Source organism: Pogona vitticeps, chromosome 3, assembly GCF_051106095.1.
Source record: "Pogona vitticeps strain Pit_001003342236 chromosome 3, PviZW2.1, whole genome shotgun sequence".
NCBI classification, from domain to species: domain Eukaryota; kingdom Metazoa; phylum Chordata; class Lepidosauria; order Squamata; family Agamidae; genus Pogona; species Pogona vitticeps.
This window is the reverse complement of record NC_135785.1, coordinates 165,322,553-165,342,909: the sequence shown is the minus strand read 5'-3', so window position 1 is coordinate 165,342,909 and position 20,357 is coordinate 165,322,553.

The window sequence follows — 20,357 nt, the reverse complement described above, 5'->3', positions numbered from 1 at the left end:
GCTGGCCAAGCAAAACGGTCACGTCATGAATCCCTACCACACTGTGAACAGACTCCACCTTCTACATTGACATCGAAACCACCAGTACCACCTCGACATCAACATCAGTCTCAACGTCGAAGAAACGCCACTCGCAAACTGATGGCATTCACCCAGCGAAACACGCTAAACACCCATCAAAGAAATGACATGTCATTCCAACTACGGGATCTCACCCAGCACCATCTACAATGCTTGCATCCCTTTCTGCTCAGAAGATGACTCTTCACCTTCTTCATCGGTGTCAGACCAGGAAACTGACACTGATTCATCACCAGAATCTCTTGCCAATATACCCACTCCTGAGTCTGATCCCGTTGATAACCGCCCGCCCTCTCCATCTAAAGACTTCACCTCTTACTCCCATTTAGTCTCTCGCATGGCTTCTGCACTCAAAATTCATGTCAGAGAACCTCCTTCCCCTAAGGCAGATATCTTCAACAACATCAACAACGAGAAATCTGAACCACTGTACCTTGCTTTCATACCTGCCATGCTACAAATAATCAGGGATGCCTGGGATATACCACCATTGAATTTGCAAATCTCGAGGCATACTGAGAATATGTACAGAACCCATGGTACTGACATGGAATTCTTGGCAAAACATCCTGCCCCAAATTCCGTCATAGTTGAATCCAAGTTATCCAAATCAAGAGGTAAATCATCAATTTCACCAACAAATAAGGAAGGGAGGAAACTCGATGTCATGGCTAGGGGAGTCTATTCCTTACAATCTTTCCTCAGAGTGGCTAATTACCAAGCAGCAATGGGCAACTACCAATGACATTTGTGGGCAAAAACTTTGCCCATCCTCGGATCTGCCCCAGAATCCATCAAAACTGACCTCATGAATGCCCACGCAGAAGCTACCTCCCTAGCAAAGCAACAAAAAATCGCTGGCAGACATGTGGCTGAAGCCACTTCCAAGTCTCTATCATCTTCTATAGCAATCTGTCGACATGCTTGGCTCATGTCTACATCCCTAAAGGATGATGCCAAAAACAGAATCGAAGAGCTCCCCTTTGATGACATGGGTCTCTTCAACCAGAAGACAGATGACACCATGGAGAATCTTCGTAAGATTCGCAAAACAGCTAAAACTTAAATGAACCAGCAGTCCTTTCGATCCTACAAACCACAGTACAGGCATTCACAATACTACCAACAACTCTTTCAATCATTCCAACAATACCAACCATATCGACTGTTTCAACAACAGCAATCAGACAGGTCCTTCTTGACACCACGACCATCGACACCGACTTTGAAATGAACAGTGACGTCAATCCTTATGAAAGCCACAAAAGAAGGGTAAGGGCTATCAACACTATTGATACTCTTATTCATGTTCCTCTATGTTCCTACCGTTCACCCTACCCAAGACTGCAACCATTTCTCCCCTTTTGGGAATATATTACAAACGACCAGTAGGTGCTCAACATTATTTCATCAGGTTACCGCATTCAGTTTGATTCCGTTCCCCCTTTGGGCAACCTTAAGTTTACCCCATACTCTCGAAATCTCCAAGAAGAAATTTCCACTTTGCTTGACAAGTGAGCTATTGTCTTGGTTCCAGCTACAGACTTCTTTAATGGTTTCTATTCCAAATACTTCACGGTCCTGAAAAAGGATGGGGGCCTCCGTCCAATCCTTGATCTCAGGGATCTCAATAGTTATATTCAACCCTGAAAAGTTAGAATGTTGATGCTTGACACCGTTATTCCTCTTCTCTCACAGGGAGACTGGTTCGTCCTGATCGACCTCAAGGATGCCTATTTCCATATATCCATCCACCCATCCCATCACATTCCTCAGATTTCATTTCAACAATTCGGTTTACCAATTCTGCTCCCTCCCATTCGGGCTCTCAACAGCCCCGAGAACTTTTACAAAGTGCATGGTGCTGGTTGTGGCTTTTTTCCGCCTACATGGTGTTCACATCTGTCCTTACATCGACGATTTGATTAATCGTGGCAAAGTCTTGTCTCGATGCCATAAGAACCACCTGGATCATCCTCGACACTCTTCAAAACCTTGGTCTCCAAATCAATCACTCGGAAAAGACTACCTTCATCAGTGTCCCACTCAATTCAATACAAGCCAGGGCATTCGTTCCAAGAGAAAGGATAAGGAAACTGAGAAATGCCATAGCTCTGTTTCAGCCTCAGATCTTCATCCCAGCTCGCCGTGCCCAACATCTTCTTGGACTCATGGCTTCAACAATGTCCATCATTCAACACGCAAGGCTCAAACTGCGATCCCTTCAGGCGTGGTACCTTGCCCAATTCAATCCTATAATCGACAACCAATCTAAAAAGCTCCAAGTAACACCAGAACTCTCGGATCAACTCACCTGGTGGACCTTGGCGTCCAATCTCCTCATAGGTCATCCGTTCCAACCTCTTCAACCAACTGTACAGATCACCACAGACGGCAGTACCTCGGGATGGGGCACTCACTGCCTGCAATACAAAATTCGCGGACTGTGGTCAAGGCTGGAATCGATACTTCACATCAATAATTTGGAACTCATGGCGATCATAAGAGCCTTCTGTGCGTTCCAACTACTTATACAAGGACAGGTTGTTCAATTAGCAATGGGCAACACTACCACCCTCTTCTATGTAAACAAGCAGGGTGGCACCCACTCTTCTTCACTCATGTATTTGGCTGTTGACCTCTGGAAATGGTGCTGCCAGCACCATGTTTTTCCAATTGCTGTCTACATCTCCACAGAGGAGAACTACCTAGCCAACCATCTGAGCTGTCTGACATCGAGGTCTCACGAGTGGTCCCTCAAACCCTCCCGTCTTCCACCAACTCTGCCGCCCTTGGGGGACACCAGACATCGATGTCTTTGCCTCAAGCTCAAACGTGAAATGCAAGACCTATTGCGCTCAGGCCGGAGCCGACACCGATTCCATCAGAGATGCGTTCATGATCAACTGGTCAGAGAGACTACAGTGGGGTCTTGACTTAAGAACGGCTTGAGTTAAGAACATTTTGACTTAAGAACCACTCTCATAGGAAAATATTGACTTGACTTACATACTTAGATTTGAGTTACGAACTGAAAAAAACCCACGTGGGAGGCAGGGAAAGAGCAAAATGTGAACTTTCAGTTAACTGTTGGCCAGTGAAAAGGGTGCCTGTCTGCTTCCTCCCTCCTCCCAGCGTTTAGAGAGTGGATTGGGAGACAGTCTTCGGACTGCCTGGTACTGTACTGCCTGGACTATATTTTCCCTGCCTTCCCTGAACCTTTCTTGACCTAAGAAAAAAAGAAACAAAATATCCCCCTCTAGTGGTCGAAGGCAGAATAGCAGCTTCCCATTAGTTTCTATGGACGGAAAAGAGCAGATACGGATCAAATGGTTTTCAATGCATTCCTATGGGAAATGCAGATTTGACCTGAGAACTTTTTGACTTGAGAACCGCCTTCCAATACGGATTAAGTTCTCAAGTCAAGACCCCACTGTACTTTATGTCTTCCCTCCAATCCTGCTATTGCAGCGAACAGTAATTTGGCTCCATCATTCCCAATCCAACACAGTTTTGATAGCTCCCTCGTGGCCGAGACAGCCGTGGTTTCCTTCCAGTTAATGTCGACAGATACATTCTGACTTCCACTGCTTCCCGACCTTCTGATGGTGAACAGAGGGATGGTCTACCACCCGAACCTATCGTCACTCCACTTGACAGCTTGGAGGATACTCCCAAACTCCAGTCCATCTTAGATCAAGCTCAAAAGCCATCTATGGGACAGACATCCCAGATACCGGCCGTGCTGCAGGCTGGTCCTCTCCATCGACCTTTGTCAAGCACTACTGGCTAGATGTCAGAGCACGCACTGATGCTGGATTTGGCAGAGCTGTTTAGCACCCTTCCTACCATGACGTCCCACCTGCCAGTAAGTGAAGCTTGCTAGTCACCCATATGTGTGCATTCACAGAGGCCACAATGAAGAAAAGGAACTTACTTACCTGTAACAGTTCTTCGAGTGGTCCTCTGTGAATCCCCTCTGTCCGTCATGGTGCTTTGATAATTTTATAACTTTTGCCCGGCAGACATATCCTAGGAATTGAGGGGAACAATAGGTGGGAGGAGCATATGCCTCATGGGAGATCACCATAAAATTGTTACTTTTAGCTGTAGAATCTTCCGAGACTGTCAGCGCAGGCGCAGACAAGACCCATATGTGTGAATTCACAGGACCACTCGAAGAACTATGGTTACAGGTAAATAACCTCCTTTTTCAGCACTACAGGTGACAATGCACTCATCATCCCCCAGCCAAAGATTCTGGTCTCCACACAGCAATAATTACCAGCACTTGCTGAGCTGGTTATCATTTATAAATGACCTGAAAGATGAGACTCTCTATACATATTACTTTAAGTCTCTATACAATCCATGACATTGATGTTCATCTTGATGCTGGTGTGAGCACTACTGCCTCTCATCAGTACTATAACCATAACACCCATCTTCAGTGTGCTTTTAGTGTCAATACCAGCATTGACCGGTCAGCACTTCTAGGTATGGAGGAACATCTGAATATGAGGTCATTGACCAGTTTTGATATTGACAATAGCAAACACTGGCACTGAGTGTTTTGCTTACAGGGAGACTGTTTCTCCAGCCTCCAGTTCAAGGTGGAGAAATCAGCACTGTCACAGTGGTGTCAACTGAAATACAAGGGAAGTCCACATTAGCTGTAGGGATGTCCTGAGTTTTTTGGCTCTATGGTAAAGGTGAGCTAGATCCAGAAACTTACTGTATGAATGATGGATCTTCACAAGGGAGAAGCTACTATTAATTTATTATACCTCATAAAAAGGGATAAAAAATAGTCAAAGGGATTGTTTCTCAGATCCACTCTGACTGGGATGTTGTAGTTACTGCAAGGGCCACTGTTGTAACTTTAGTCTTTTATTCCCCCCCTGACAATAGCCATGTTTCAGCTTTGGAGAGGTGAAACCCACCAGCGAGGAGCAGACTAGCTAAGTGTGTAAGATGAGTAATGAATAACTTTAACATGGCAGAGTTCTAATCTGCCTTTAAAAAGGGACAGTAAGGCCTTTACTCAAAAAGCCCACTTTGAAGTCTATTTTAATGGATAATTACCAATCAGACTGCAATATTCCATTTTCAGGCAGAATACTGGAGCATGTGGTGGATTTTACTGGATGAGACAAAATCAGGACAAAGCTGCATGGTCGTTGAAGCAATACAAATGCAGGAGTAGGTGATACCTTTAATTGACCATTAAGAGTATAAAAAAATAGTGAGCTTTTGTTGATAAATCATCTTCAGGGCCGTGCATCAAGTTCTTGTGGGCAGTTCCAAACTTATGTGCTGTTTTTAATGTCCCAGATATACATGGCTGAGGGTGTAGAGGCCAGGTAAGCTGCTTAGGTGGAAACAGCTGCAGCATGCATGTTGGTTTCAAGATCTTAAGCTGGCAGTTTGGAATTTATGGTCCATCTCTTAAAATAGAGGACAGCCACAGGCAATCTCCCCCCCCTTCTCCTTTTCTGTCTTTTTTGAAACTCATAGAGGTGTTTTTTTTTAAAGCTGGGGAGGGAAGGCTGCCTAGTTAACCTGGCTTGCCTCCAACATGAGATTAGGAATTTAGTTAAACCACCAGGAACAGTCAATTTAAGCCAAATTAAAGCCGAATAAATACTTTTTACCTGTTGGGTGCTCTTTTTAGCCAGCAATACTGCTTGTTTGATGTCAAGAGATGAGACAAATTAGATATTTTTCAGTCTGGAATAGGGCCCAAGTGTGATCTGAGCAGCCTTAGTAGACAATGGGCACTGGAAATTGGATGAGCAAAATTTCTGTCACTGGGGTCTGTTTGACCTCTTGGTAGGTTTTGATATCATTGTCAATTGTGTCCTTAACGGATCGTCTCTCTAAGATAGGACTTGGAAGCATTATTCTGCAGTGTCTCTGGCCCTTTCTCGACTGGTGAGTTCAGAAAATGGTCCTGGGAGATTCCTGTTTAATACCTTGGACATTGGCACGTGTAATCCCTCAGGGTTCAGTTTGTCCTCCATGTCATTAAATTCCAAGGAAGCTGTTTCAGTCTAAACCAGTGTCCAGCGCCAGTAATAGACTGGATGAGGGTGAAGAAATTGAAGCTGAAATTTGACAAGATGAAAATATTCCTGGTCTCTCAAAAGGCAAATGAAATGAGAGGGATACGACCTGTGCCATATAGCATCACAGCCCCAAAACACACATATACATCTTGGGCTTACTCCTGGATTCATCTCTAAGCCAGGGTTCCCAGGTTTTGTCGTTGGCCAGGAATGTGCTTGAACAGTTAAAGCTGATGCAACCATTAGCTGGACCTGTCTGATCTCACTATGGTGGTACATGCCTTAGTTATGTCCCACTTGGATTATTCTAAGATAACACTATATGGGCTACCTTTGAAAAGTGCTCATAAACTTCAGCAAGCCAAATCCTGCAGGCATTTTGCTGACTGGGGCTGGTTACAGGGAGTGCATAACACCTCTGTTACATCACCTTCACTGGCTGCCGTTCCATTTCCAAGCCCAATTCATATTGTTGATAAATAAAACCCTCTAAGTCTGGGGACCATGATGTGTGAAGGACAGTTTGTCTCTCAAAATGAACCCTCAGATTTCAAGGTCTTCAGGGAAGGCCCTTCTGTCAGTCCTGCCACCCTCTCAAGTATACATCAGCTTTTTCAGTGGCTGCTCCCAGATTGTGGAATCCTCAGTATGTAAGATTCCAGATGGGCACAAGCACTGGATCCTGCACAAAAAGGGACTGATTCAATGGTATTTGTTCAATTTTGAGATGTAACAAAGAGTCAATTGTCTCCTTCACAGAGTAATATCCCAATGAATCCTTCCATTCAGCATTTGTAGGGTTTAAAACGTGGTCCACCACTTGAATTGAGAAAAGACAAAAGCAATGCATGGTATCAATACACTGAGTTTCCAGTGCCAGAGGAGAAGGCAAGTTGAAAGCAGAAACTCACGAGCAAACTCCAAGGGCTTTCCAGGATAGTCCAACTGTAGAGATCTCAGGTGACAATAGTGTGCAGCCTCTGCAACAGCCAGACTTATGTCACTCTTTAGATTGCTTATTGGGGTGTTGGAACACTCCTTTCTTTTCTCACATGGCTCATTATATTACACTATTAGGACTGAGGATTTGATTGTTGAAGGATGATTGCTGTGTGGGCTTTGTCTGGATAGGTCCTGTCACTAAGAGTGCTACACGCTTCCCCAAGTCATAGCATTTCCATTCCCTCCAATTCATGATTTTCCCCCTTACTTTTTATGTAAAAAAGAGAACCAGAAATGAATAATAGATAATGTAAGAGACAGAGCAGGTCAAAATGTTTCTTAGAGGGCAGGGCAGTCCCAACCTGTATCCCCAGTATTTGGGTACAGGGGCCTTCTGCACCTGTTTAATTCTAGAGTCTACAAACAAGTGCCAGAATCCAAATGTGTTCATTATAAAGGGACACATGCAAAATCAACATGCAGTTCATTCCAAAACAATGTGAAATAAAGAATTTATTTCAGGAACTAAGCATCACAAACAGCTACCAATATAATTTTAACTAGGGGCCTATAGTATATGTTTAAAAACAACAACAATCCAACACCTTATTCCTAACTCCACACTCCCATCTAGTGGAAATAAAAATAAATACTTGAGCCAGTTACCAGCCATCACTTATATAGTATATTGTAAGTAGGTTTCCTCCACACAGTCAAGAAAAAGTTTTTGCAGCGTTGAAAAGTTGATGAGGTCTCCGTAAGTCTTCAGATGGTAACTGACATCACATCAAACTGTATGTGAAGGGAACTGTGAATTCCCCATGACCAGTGTGTTTTTTCCAATGAAAACATGGTTACTACCAAGATAAGTGTCTGGACAATCAGGCTTGCAAATAAAGACCATTATTATTTTCTGGTGACCTATTACAAAGCAAAGTTGGCTGGAATGCAAGAGACAGAACTGAGTGACAATGATGGCGAGTTACAATTGAGAATGAACTGTTAAGGAAGTACAAGTACTTAAGGAAGTACAAGTATGAACAGTGGGCTAACTTACTGTAGTTCTCTAGTTTGAGTCCAAAAAAGCATACAGAAAGAATTATAACTGATTCACAAACCACATGTTAGCTGGGAAAGTCTGAGAGTTCAAAAAATAATAGTTTCTAATTTCTGAAAAGAGGATGAATCTTTATCCTGTAAGTCAGTGTTTCCCAACATTTTTGAGTCACACCCAATCTTTTATAATAGCCAAGTAACTTGTGACTCCCACCACATTTTCATTAAAAAATATTTTAATGGAGTAAAGAAATAGATTTTTTTCAGAATATAATTCTAGCCTAATACATTAATATTAATTTAATAGTACATAATTATGGGAAGGCTGTAAATCTGCCTCTACCAGATAAAATTTGAGAAGGAAAACAAATGTCAATATGCTGTGAGATTAATTTACTTTTTGGGGTGTGAAAATTATCCTCCCTTCATCTCTCCCTCAGAATAATGAAGAGTCCTTCCCTTCAAGCTCAAATAAACACGTCCCCCATGCCCACCCCTTCCTGGTTCTCCTTCCTCACCTTCTTGCCCCTCTTGCCTTCCTCCACCATGACTCAGGTGGGGCGGAGATATCTCCCTGCCCAGGTGTCCTCTCCCTCCACTGCAGCACCATCCGTGCACAGAGAAAAGCAGAAAACTCAAGCGGAGCAAAAGGTGCCACTGCCACAGCAGCAGTAACTTTTCAATCTTGGAGCCATCTTGGGCATCAGCATTCCTGGTGCGCTGATGCTCACCTCATTTAGGCCTATTTCAGCCAAGCTAATTCTTGGGTCCCAGAATACTGGCTGAATGTCCTGCATAATATTAGTCAATCCCTCCTTGGGATCATTCAATAATGACACATTTCTGGGATCCAAACTGCCAACATTTGTTTCAGATAAATCCAAAAATCAATTAACTTCAACAGGTATGAACTGTCTCTCTACTAGCAACATGAACATCCATTTCGCTCCATGGGCCTCTGACCCATAAATCTTAGCTCCTGGGTCTAGGAATTTCTCAAGATTGTGGTCCTTGGGCCTCTTTGATCCAGAGGGTCTTTGCTATCTTGCTCTTTCTTGCTTTTCCCTTGTTATCTTCGTATTCTCTTCTCTGATCTGCCTCCCCCACTCTTTCACTTCCTTCTTGCCCCAATAAGAGGGTTTGCCAGGTTCACACTTCCTCCTCTCAGTTTCCTCCCTTGGCACCATTAGTCATTCCCACTTGCTGGTCCACAGATCTTCCAACCAGACCCACTCCCAGCTGGGGGAAGGGTCCTTGGTTGTTTCTTTGAATCTGCCTCTCTCACCTCTTTCAGTCCCCCTCTTTTGACCTGCCCTCTTTATATACTCCCTTCTTTCCTTTCCTTTTGATTTCACCTTTTCTAACTGTCCTGTCACCTCCTTCACTATCTTTCCCACCTTTTCTAATGCCTCTGGTTCCTCCCTGTTACATACAGCTATGACCTCACCTGTCCGTCACTACTAAAGCTGTGAGTCATCTACCAATGGTGTGACAGAGGGTGGGACATAAGGGGTGGAGCTGTTGTATAAATGGGAGTGAATGTGTGTGAGAGATTTTAGATAGGGACTGATAGGGCTTGGATAGGGCTTGGATAGGGTTTAGAGAGGAGTTAGGAGATCTGTGATATATTGTGAGAGTCTGTGTGTGCTAGTGACTTTATTATAGTGATTGAATTATTATTTAATTATAAGTGATTTACCATTCCTTTTATTTGTACCCAATAAACCTGAGTTTTTAATTTGAATCATATTTTGGCCTGAAGCTACTTATTTGAGGGAATGGTTGGTGGCAGTGGAAAAGAAGAGTGATTTAGAGTGATGTAGCGACCCCCCTTTGTGAGGTAGAGGGAGGCTGTTACACTCCCTTTCTCTGGCAGAGGCTTTTACCCTCCGTTCCAACCTAGCCCTTCCAGACATGATCACTTGGCCCCATGGAAAGGGATGTTGCTCAGGCAGGGACGTTGTTGGGCCTGCCTTCATTCTTGGACTGAAATTCTGTTTTTTTAGTGTAGTAAGTCACTGCTAAAGTAAGCCCTCTAAATCAATGGAGATTTAATGAGTCACCTCCTCCATAAATTCCACTGATGCATGGGGGCAACTCTAATGGCAACTTCCTGTGCTAAACAACCAGGTTTCAGCTGTCAGCTGTTGCAAAATTATACTGTCACTGTAACAGTGGAAGGCACCCCAATGGTCATCAAATCAAACTCCCCAAAGTAGGAAACCCACACTAAAGCACCCCTGACAAGTAGCCATCTAATAGTAGTAATAGGGCATAGCATTCATCAAACAGCCATTTTGACAGCTCCAACAGCCCTGTAAGGAGGGACTTCTGGGTCAGGGGTCAACCCTGGCCCCTTCCACCAGAAGGGGTGGGTTGTGGGGTGACGTCAGGGGTTGCGGAGGTCACCGTGGACCTATAGGAGGGTTTCCTAGAGTCCAGGGTCCCCCATGACCAGAGAGCAGTCTGAGGATTGACCCCCTGAAACATCTTGTCCCCCCACGGGCCTGTAGGCCAATGAGGAGTTGCTGAAGGGGCATGGCTAGTAAAGGGGCTGCCATAAGGCATGCCCTGGCTTGCCCTTAGGTCTCTTGGTTCAGGAAAGCCCCCAGCAGTGATTTTGCAGAGATCTGTGCATGCTGCCTGTTCTTTGCAGAGATTGTAGCGCATTGGAGACGATGGAGGACAAAGAAAACCAGATTCCCGAGGCAGGCCAAAAGGATGCAGGGAGACCCAAAAGGCATTTGTGCCCCAAAGGCTACTACCACGGGGCTGTGGGTTTTTCCAAGCCCCTTAGGCGATCCTACAAGTCTCAGGGACAGCCTGCCTGAAGAAAAGCTAAGAAGAAAATACAAGTCTGCAGAAGACCTCTTTGTCTTTACCGCAAAGCCCAAGCAGAAAAGCAGAAGAAAGCCGGCCTGTACTCTAATGTGGGGTGCTGAGGAAGATGATGATGCTTTGCTGCAGTAGGATTGTGACCAATGGTTAAAAAGAGATTTACAGAAGCCAACCGGAGAAACCCTGAAATCGGCAGACGACGTGGATGGCTGTGTGCTAGCGAAACCAGGTTTTGTGGCCCTGAGAATCTGACCGTGGAAGAGGTTGCAGATGATGGCTTTGAGGAGGCTGCAGAGCATCAAGTCAATGAGCCTCAAGTCAACCTGGTAAGATCAATTTTCTAAAAGACGTAGCTAGGGGCCTGTTATAAGGGCTTTAAAAAGCCATAGTTAGGGATTTATGCTAGGGTTGGGATTTAAGGTCTTTTTTAAAAATGACTAAAAGCTTGTTTCATTTTCAACCACAGGAGAGCTTGTTTCAAGCTCAAACACAGGCGAACCCTGGACATCAGGCTGATGATGAGGACGATGGGCTTGAGTGCGACTGCAGATACGGGCCGCACAGAACTGACCTGAAAGCGGCAGACGACAATGTTAACGCGTCCATCGGTGAAGGGTCAGGCTGTTGAGGCCGAGAAACTGTCCTGCCCTATATATAACTTGTAAATATAGCCTGTACTGCATGTGCTTCTAACTATACAACTTGTAAAAGCTAAAAATGTATGTCATGTATTTCTACTAAACCTGAGATTTAGGTTGTCTTTTCATAAATAGTCTTTATTGTACCATAACTTATTCATATTTGTGCTAATGCCTGAGAGGGATGGACAGAGAAAAAATACTGCACAATATCTATTATACACCCTCATCAACGGGGAGTTTTGGTGGTCTGAAGTCTCTATTTACGGAGGCCAAAAAAGGGTCAAAACATTGAAGGTTGGGGATGTTTCTCAATGGCTTTTCGATCAGGAGGCCTATACATTACATAGACCAGCTAGAATTCATTTTAAAAGAAATAAGACAGTGGTTTCCAAAGTAGATGCTCAATGGCAAGCAAATTTGGTCGATATGCAACAATTTGCTAGGTACAACAAGGATTGTAAATATATACTGACTTGTGTAGACATCCTTTCTGAGTACAGTTGGGCAAAATCCCTCAAAGGCAAAACAGGTAAAGAAGTGGCCAGCCTTTGAAGCCATTTTCAAACAAGATGGAAGAAAACCTGACAAAATACAGACGGACCGTGGCGATGAATTTCTAAACAGACCTGTAAGCAGCTTATTCAAGAAACTTGGAATACAACATTTTGTCACCAATAATGAGGTCAAAGCTGGGGTGGTGGAGAGGTTTAACAGAACATTAAAACAAAAATGTGGAGCTATTTCACGGCTAATAATACCTACAGGTATGTGGATGTATTACCAATGTTCCTTAAAAGTTATAATCACAGCATTCATAGAACTATTAAATGTAGACCTGTAGATGTGAATCAACACAATGAACTGTCCATTTGGAAAAGGGTCTATGAGCACTCTGCTGGAACCAAAAAAGAAGTTCCAAAACTCAGAAAAGGAGACTGTGTGAGGGTTTCTAAAAGGAGGGGGTTATTTGATAAGGGATATGAACAGAATTTCACCACTGAAATATTTATAGTAGACCGGATCATCAGAGGCACAGAGAGGCCTGTATATCAGTTAACGGATTATGATAAGGAAGTAATAATAGGGACTTTCTATCCTGAAGAACTACAGAAGATCAATGACAAGGGAGACAGACTGTACAGAATTGAAAAGATTTTGGACACAAAAGGCCGGGGTCAAAGAAAGCTACAGTTAGTGAAGTGGCTAGGTTGGCCTAGCAAGTTCAACAGTTGGGTGTCTGCTTCTGAGGTTTCTGAGGTCGTATAGGGCTGAGAAGCAAAATGGGTGATCATGGTTTTTACATCACACTTCCCAGCAATGCCTGTAAGAAGGTCTTTCCTCAAAACACAAATGCCAGCTTTACAACGATGTTGCCCAGACCCTTAGATTTGCTTGGGGTTTGGGAAGTTGGTCTGGCAGCGATACAGTACCCTCGGAGCTGGTACACAGTTCTTAAAAATGCCCCATTTTCCATTTCTGAGGGCACAAATAAATGTTCCTTTCAGTTACACAGGGGTTATTACAAGGACATCCTGATCTTCTGAACAACATGAATGATACTGGCCTACGACCCAGTCATGGGTAAAGTTAGATTCACAGGTCCTGAAAGCTACTTCATTTCAGCTGGTGCTGAGTTAGCCCGGATTTTGGGGGTTCCGGCGGATGTCACTGCTCCTCATTGGCCTATAGGCCTGTGGGGTGACAAGATGTTTCGGGGGGGCCAATCCTCAGACCGCCCTCTGGTCATGGGGGACCCCAAACTCTAGGAAACCCTCCTATAGGTCCACGGTGACCTCCGCAACCCCTGACGTCACCCCACAACCTGTCCCTTCCGCTGGAAGGGGCCAGGGTTGACCCCTCATCCGGAAGTCCCGCCTTACAGGCCTGTTGGAGCTGTCAAAATGGCTGTTTGATGAATGCTATGCCCTATTACTACTTCTAATCTGTGTTTAAAAACCTTAAATGTAGAAAACCCCACCATATTCCAAGGTAGTTACTCCTAACAACTCTTTTCTGCCAGGGTGTTTTTCCTAATGCTCAGTCAAAAAATCTTTCTTATAATTTGAATATATTACTTATAATTTGAATATATTCTCAACCTCTAGAGGCAGGAAAAAACACATCTTCCACATGACTGCGCTTCAGATTTTTTATAATGGTTATGATTAGAGATGGGGATGAATTAAAAAATGGTGATTTGTTACGATTCACAATTCCTCAAGGTCACCAAATCAATGAATATGAATTTATGAATATTTTTGGATGAATCAATAAATCAATTCATCTTCAGTTTAAAATGCTATAAAACAGGCCCCCAGACATCTAGAGACATCAAATTCACAGGGAAGCTTCTGCAAACTGTTTTCTACAAGCCCAGCAGGATTGGTGAAGTTTGGATTCTGGACCTCTGAGTTATATAGCCACAAGGAGGATGCCCCCAGGAAAATTCCCCCCAGGTACTAAGAGAATCCTAAATCACACAGAAGCTTCCTATGACTTTTCCCAACAAGCCTGCCAAGTTTTGCAGAGATTGGATTTTGGATATCTGAGTTATTCATCCACAAATTGGGTCCCCCCAGGAAAGTGACAGAACCAGCTGGCAAAGTTTGCCACAAGACACGGAAGCGGATGGCACTGAGTTAGTTTGGTTTGTCCCCAGCAGCCATTGAGGCATTTGGCATTGCAGTAGCATTTGCCCTCAGCAGACACTGTGGTGTTTTGGCATCTTGACAGCGTTCTTCCCAAGCAGCATCAGAGGCGTTTGTCATCAAGATAGAGTTTGGCTCCAGTAGCATTAGAGCGATTGGCATCTTGGCAGGGTACTTCCCAAGCAGCATTTGGCATCTTGGCCAGCAATGTTGTGCACCCAACAGCCTGCGGACCTCAGTGAAGAGCTCTGTTCTCCACTCCTCAAGCTCCAAGGTGTGTGATGCCAAGCCACCCTTGATTTGAGGATCACACAGGCAGGCCATGTGGTAAGCTCTGTCCCTGCAGACAGGATGGAGTTGCTTCTGCACACCTGCCTGCAGCCTCTTCACCAAAGTCCTGGTCCGTGGAAGGAGGGAGGATCCTGGTGCCACAGCAGACTCCAGGGGCCAATCAAGGGCATGAATCAGGAGGATGACCTGCCCCAGGCTTGCCGTGTAGCCACACAAGATGTCAGTGGTTTCCTGGAAGGGCTTAAGCACCCCCACCATCTGGGAGATGGCCAGCCAATCTGTGGCACTGATGCCCACCTCTCTTTCCCCAGACAGAATGGGCATGGAGGACATGATGTCCTCCAAAACTACCTTTTGCTCTACCAGGTGGGACACCATGGTGTAGGTGGAGTTCCACCTGGTGGGCAGGTCCATCAGGAGAACGTATGTCTCCTGATCCAACTCCTCCTGCCTCTCACGCAGCTGGCAGGCAGCTTTTAGGCTGCAGGAGAAGTGACTCACCAGTGGGCGGCATTGCTGCAGGAGTGCCTGCATCCCCTCAGGCTTGACGTGGCTGCCTAGGCCAAAGGCATAATACACTACTAGGTGTAATTTGTGCGGCATGCACACAATGCCCTCAAAGCCCGCTGCATTCAATGTGGCCAACATGTTCCACCCCGCATCCGTGACCATGTGGCCATGGATGACCTCTCCCTCCGGTGGCCACTCCAGCATGGACAGGAACTCATCAGCGATGTTCCTCCCTGTCACCTGAGCTTCCATGTGCTGTGCCTTCAGCAGAATGGACCTGCAGCCTGGGGGCAGGGCAAGGGCCTCCCCCTGTGGCCCTGTTGCCGATGCCCTGCCATTACTCAAGTCCTCTGGCTGCCACCAGTGGGCTGTGAGCGAGGGGTAGCCATCCTGACCTCAGCTCCACAGGTCCGCTGTGAAGTGCAACTTACGCCCCTGTATCAGTGAAAAATGGTCACTGACCACCTCCCTCGCAGAGTCATAGAGCGAGGTCAGCACTCTAGAACTGAGGGTTTTCTGTGAGGGGAGGTCATAACAGGGGGCAAAAAATGCAGCAACCGGCGGAAGGCTTGGGATTCCATGATGGACAGTGGAAGTCCGACCAGGGCGATCATCTCGGTGATGATACGAGTGGCTGCCTCCTGTGCCTTGCCCTTTGACCTCCGGCTGAGAATCATTGTAGACCCGATGGGTGCAACTTTGTGGAGTGTGGCCTGCCTCATGTTCCAATGCAGCCATCCCCATGGCTGCCCTTTCAGAAGGAGGCGCCATCTCTTGCCTCCCCACATCAGTAGTAGGATAGTGGTAGCTTTATTCAATCTCAATTTTGACAGGTGCCACGCCCCCTTTTGGGACCCTGGACCGGAAGGGGAGGGACTTCCGGCGCCTAGGCTGGACCCAGGCCCCTTCCGGCGGAAGGGGTGGTCCGAACGGTGACGTCAGGGGTTGTGGGGGTCCCCGTGGGCCTATAGGGGTCTTTCCCTAGAGGCCGGGGTCCCCCGTGACCCTAGGGGTGCCTGAGGATTGGACCCCGAGGGGTTGTGCCACCCCACGACCCCGTAGGCCAATGGGGAGCGGTTGGAGGTCCTTGGCTAGAAAAGGGGTGGTCGTAGACCATGTCTCGGCTTGCCCCAGCCCCCTGCGTGACGTCAGGGATTTCGGGTGGGCCCGTGAGCCTATAGGAGCCTTTTCCTAGAGGCAGGGGTCCCCCGTGACCCTGGGGTGGCCTGAGGATTGGTCCCCGAGGTTGCGTGCCACCCCACGACCCCGTAGACCAATGGGGAGCGGTTGGAGGGCCTTGGCTGGAAAAGGGGTGGTCGTAGGACATGCCCCGGCTTGTCCCTAGGCCCTGCAAGGGTGGGAAAGCCCCGGGGAGTTTGCTGAGAGGCTATAAAAACGTGGTTCGGGGACACTTCTGCGCGCTCTGTCAGCTCTTTGCAAAGGTCCTGCGGTTTTGTAGACATGGCGGAGAAGGAGAACAAAGCTCCGGAGCCCGTCCATAAGCCAGAGGAGCAAAAGGTCACGGCCTGCATGACCCTTTCCAAACCCCGAAAGCGTTACATGAGTTCAGATTCCGACAGTGAAAACGGCCCTCCAGGAGCATTAAAACGGCTTGAAGAACCTGACGGACAGTGTCATCCTAGGAAAACATCATGTTATAATGAGAAAACTTCTGAAACGCAGGTAGGTAACCCCTGGGGTAAGGTGTTGATAGAGGAGCGCTATAGATGTTTATTACGTGTGCTAAAAACCCCTTTTTGAATTTTTTTTTTTTTAGGAGATGCGGTACTTCCAAGCCGGAGGCTATTCTCTGAAAAAACACAAGGACATGCAGGCCCTTACAAGGGCCTGTCTCTTCGCAATGCTAAAAGACGCTTTGTCTGAACATCTGATTCAAAGGTGCTATGGATGCCAGGAAGATCTGTGTGGGCAACAAGCGCACCCGTGCATAGGTTGGAACGATGCTGACTATTCCAAGATGTTGAACGAGATATGTTCGAAACTTTGCTATAAAAAAGTTATCCTTGTTATCACCATGACAGCTTTCCAAACTAAGAAGCTCTGCATGACAAATCGAACCTTGATCTACATACACAAGATTATTAAAAGCTTAACAGCTTCTGACGAGTCATATAACTTTTTAAAAAGACTATTGAGGTCGACAGATGAACAATATCTAGACATTGTTAAACGAACACTACAACAAGTATACGATTGTCATTTTTACTGTTGTCCAAACATGCGTGATTGAATAAAAACAAAAACAAAAAATGTATAATTTTTGTAATATACTGATTTGTTTTTAATAAAGAGCATTTATTGTACCATACATTGATCATATTAGTGCTAATGGCTGAGCAGGATGCACGGGAAAAATTACTGCACAATATCTATTACACACCCTCAGCAGCGGGGAGTTTTGGAGGTCTCAAGCCTCTCTTTAGGGAGGCCAAAAAACAGGTCAAAACCTTGAAGCTCGGAGATGTTTCACGATGGCTGTCTGATCAGGATGCCTATACGTTGCATAGACCTGCTAGAATTCATTTTAAAAGAAATAAGACCGTGGTTTCCAAAGTAGATGCTCAATGGCAGGCAGATTTGGTTGATATGCAACAATATGCCCGGCACAACAATGGTTACAAGTATATTCTGGTCTGTATAGACATTCTGTCTAAGTACGGCTGGGTAAAAGCGCTCAAAGGTAAAACAGGCAAAGAAGTGGCCAGCGCCTTTGAAGCCGTTTTCAAACAAGACGGGAGAAAACCTGACAAAATACAGACGGATCGTGGCGGTGAATTTCTAAACAAACCTGTAACCGGTTTATTCAAGAAATATGGAATACTGCATTTTGTCACCAATAATGAGGTCAAAGCGGGGGTTGTTGAGAGGTTTAACAGAACATTAAAAACAAAAATGTGGAGGTATTTCACGGCTAAAAACACCTACAGGTATGTGGATGTATTGCAGCAACTCCTTAAAAGTTACAATCATAGCATTCATAGAACTATTAAATGTAGGCCTGTAGATGTGAATCATCATAATGACCTGTTGGTCTGGAAAAGAGTCTATGAGCCCTCTGTTGGAACCAAAAAAGAAGTTTCAAAACTCAGAAAAGGGGACCTTGTGAGGGTTTCTAAAAGCAAAGGCGTATTTGATAAGGGGTATGAGCAGAATTTCACCACCGAGATATTTATCGTAGATCGTGTTGTCAAAGGTAAAGAGAGGCCTGTATACCATCTGACGGATTATGATGGGGATGCCATAATCGGTACTTTCTATCCTGAAGAATTGCAGAAGATCAATGACCGGGAAGATCGACTGTACAGAATTGAAAAGATTTTGGACACAAAAGGCCGTGGTCGAAGAAAACTCCACTTAGTGAAGTGGTTAGGTTGGCCTAGCAAGTTTAACAGCTGGGTGTCTGCCTCAGAGATTTCTAAGGTTGTTTAGGCGCTGAGAAGCAAAATGGGGGATCATGGTTTTTACATCACACTCCCAAGTAATGCCTGTAAGAAGGTTTTTCCTCAAAATACAAACGCCAGTTATACGACAATGTTGCCCAAACCCTTAGATTTGATCGGTGTTTGGGAAGTTGGTCTAGCAGAGATACAGTATCCTCGGAGTTGGTACACACTCCTTAAAAATACACCGTTTTCAATTTTTGAGGGGACAAAGAAATGGACCTTTCATTTACACAGGGGCTATTACAAGGACATTCCTGATCTTCTGAAGAACATGAATGATACGATAAAACAAGCTATAGACCTACAAGAAACGTGGTTGACCTACGACACCGTCATGGGCAAAGTTAGATTCACAGGCCCTGAAAATTACTTATTCTCGGCGGGGACGGAGTTAGCCCACATTTTGGGGGCCCCTCCGTATGTGGCTGTCAGGAAAATACCGCATGCTGCAGACATTAACGGCGGGTTCAGCTCCTTGTACGTCTATACAGATATCATCGAGCACCAAATCGTGGGAGACCACTCTGTACCTCTGTTACGCTGCATCCCCGTCAAGGGAGAAACCTACGAATGTGTTACAATTACTTACGACAAGCCGCATTACGTGCTGATGAGCAAGAACCACATCAACACAATAACCATTGAAATAAAGACGGACCAGAACCAACCCGTGCCATTCACTCTGGGGAAAGTTGTTGTGCGGTTGCATATTCGCCCCCGAAAGGGTTGTGTTTAGAAAGAGAACAGCAGAACGTTAAAATGGTGGTGCTGAAAGACTACGGAGATGTCAATGTTTATAGGGCGTACTATAAGGCCCAGGCAGGGCGGGGCATCCCTGGCTTTCACGGATCTGTAAACATGTACGGGGCGGGGCTGGGCGGCATTTTTCGTGGATTGTTCCGAAAGGCCGTTCCCCTCTTGAGGAGAGGCTTTGAGTTCATTAAGCCGCACCTTAAGACCGCCGTGCATAATATCGCCGGAGACGTCGTGGGTCATGTTATGAAAAAAGTGAGACACCAAGAAGGCTCAGGACTCACATACCTGAAAAGAAGGGGTGGAGTTAAGCGAAAAGCGGGTCATCTACGCCTAGGTCCTCCTAAACGGTTAAACAGCGGATTACCACCCAAAAAACGTCAGAAGCTTGAGAGCAAGAAGAAGAAAGCAAGCCGTAAGATTAGGGGTCTGAAGCGCGTCCGCGGAGACATCTTTTAAAATGGCTTTCATTCACAGCTCCTCCGAAGAGTGTGCCAAATCTGAATTGGATATTTTTCAACTATCGCCTACACAAACCAGCGTGGAAAGCTGTATGTATATAGAAGTCCCCCCTCTAGCGGCCATAACCCCCAACGGTCAAATAGAATTTTATGTAACAGGCAACAGTGAAGATTATCTCGATTTAAACAATACCTTGCTCTACGTGGTGTGTAAGATCACAAAAGCAAATGGGACAAACATCGCCGCGGATGCTAAAGTGGGTTTTGTAAATTATCCCATTGCAGCGCTCTTTAGCCAACTGGACGTCACCCTTGGGGACCGGCTCATCAGTCAGAGTAACAACTGCTACCCCTATAGGGCCATGATAGAGCTGCTTATGAATTACGGCTCCGACTGCATGAGTACCCAATTCGCGGCAGGCGGGTTTTATAGAGATGGTTATACAGCCATGGAACAAACCACCGTAGCCAACAACACTGGAAACTGGGGCTTTAGAATGAGAGCAGAACACACAGGGACCAGCAAGAAATGGAATCTGATGGGGCCGCTGCATAATGAGCTATTTTTTCAGGAGAAAATGTTACTGAACGGTGTAGATGTGAA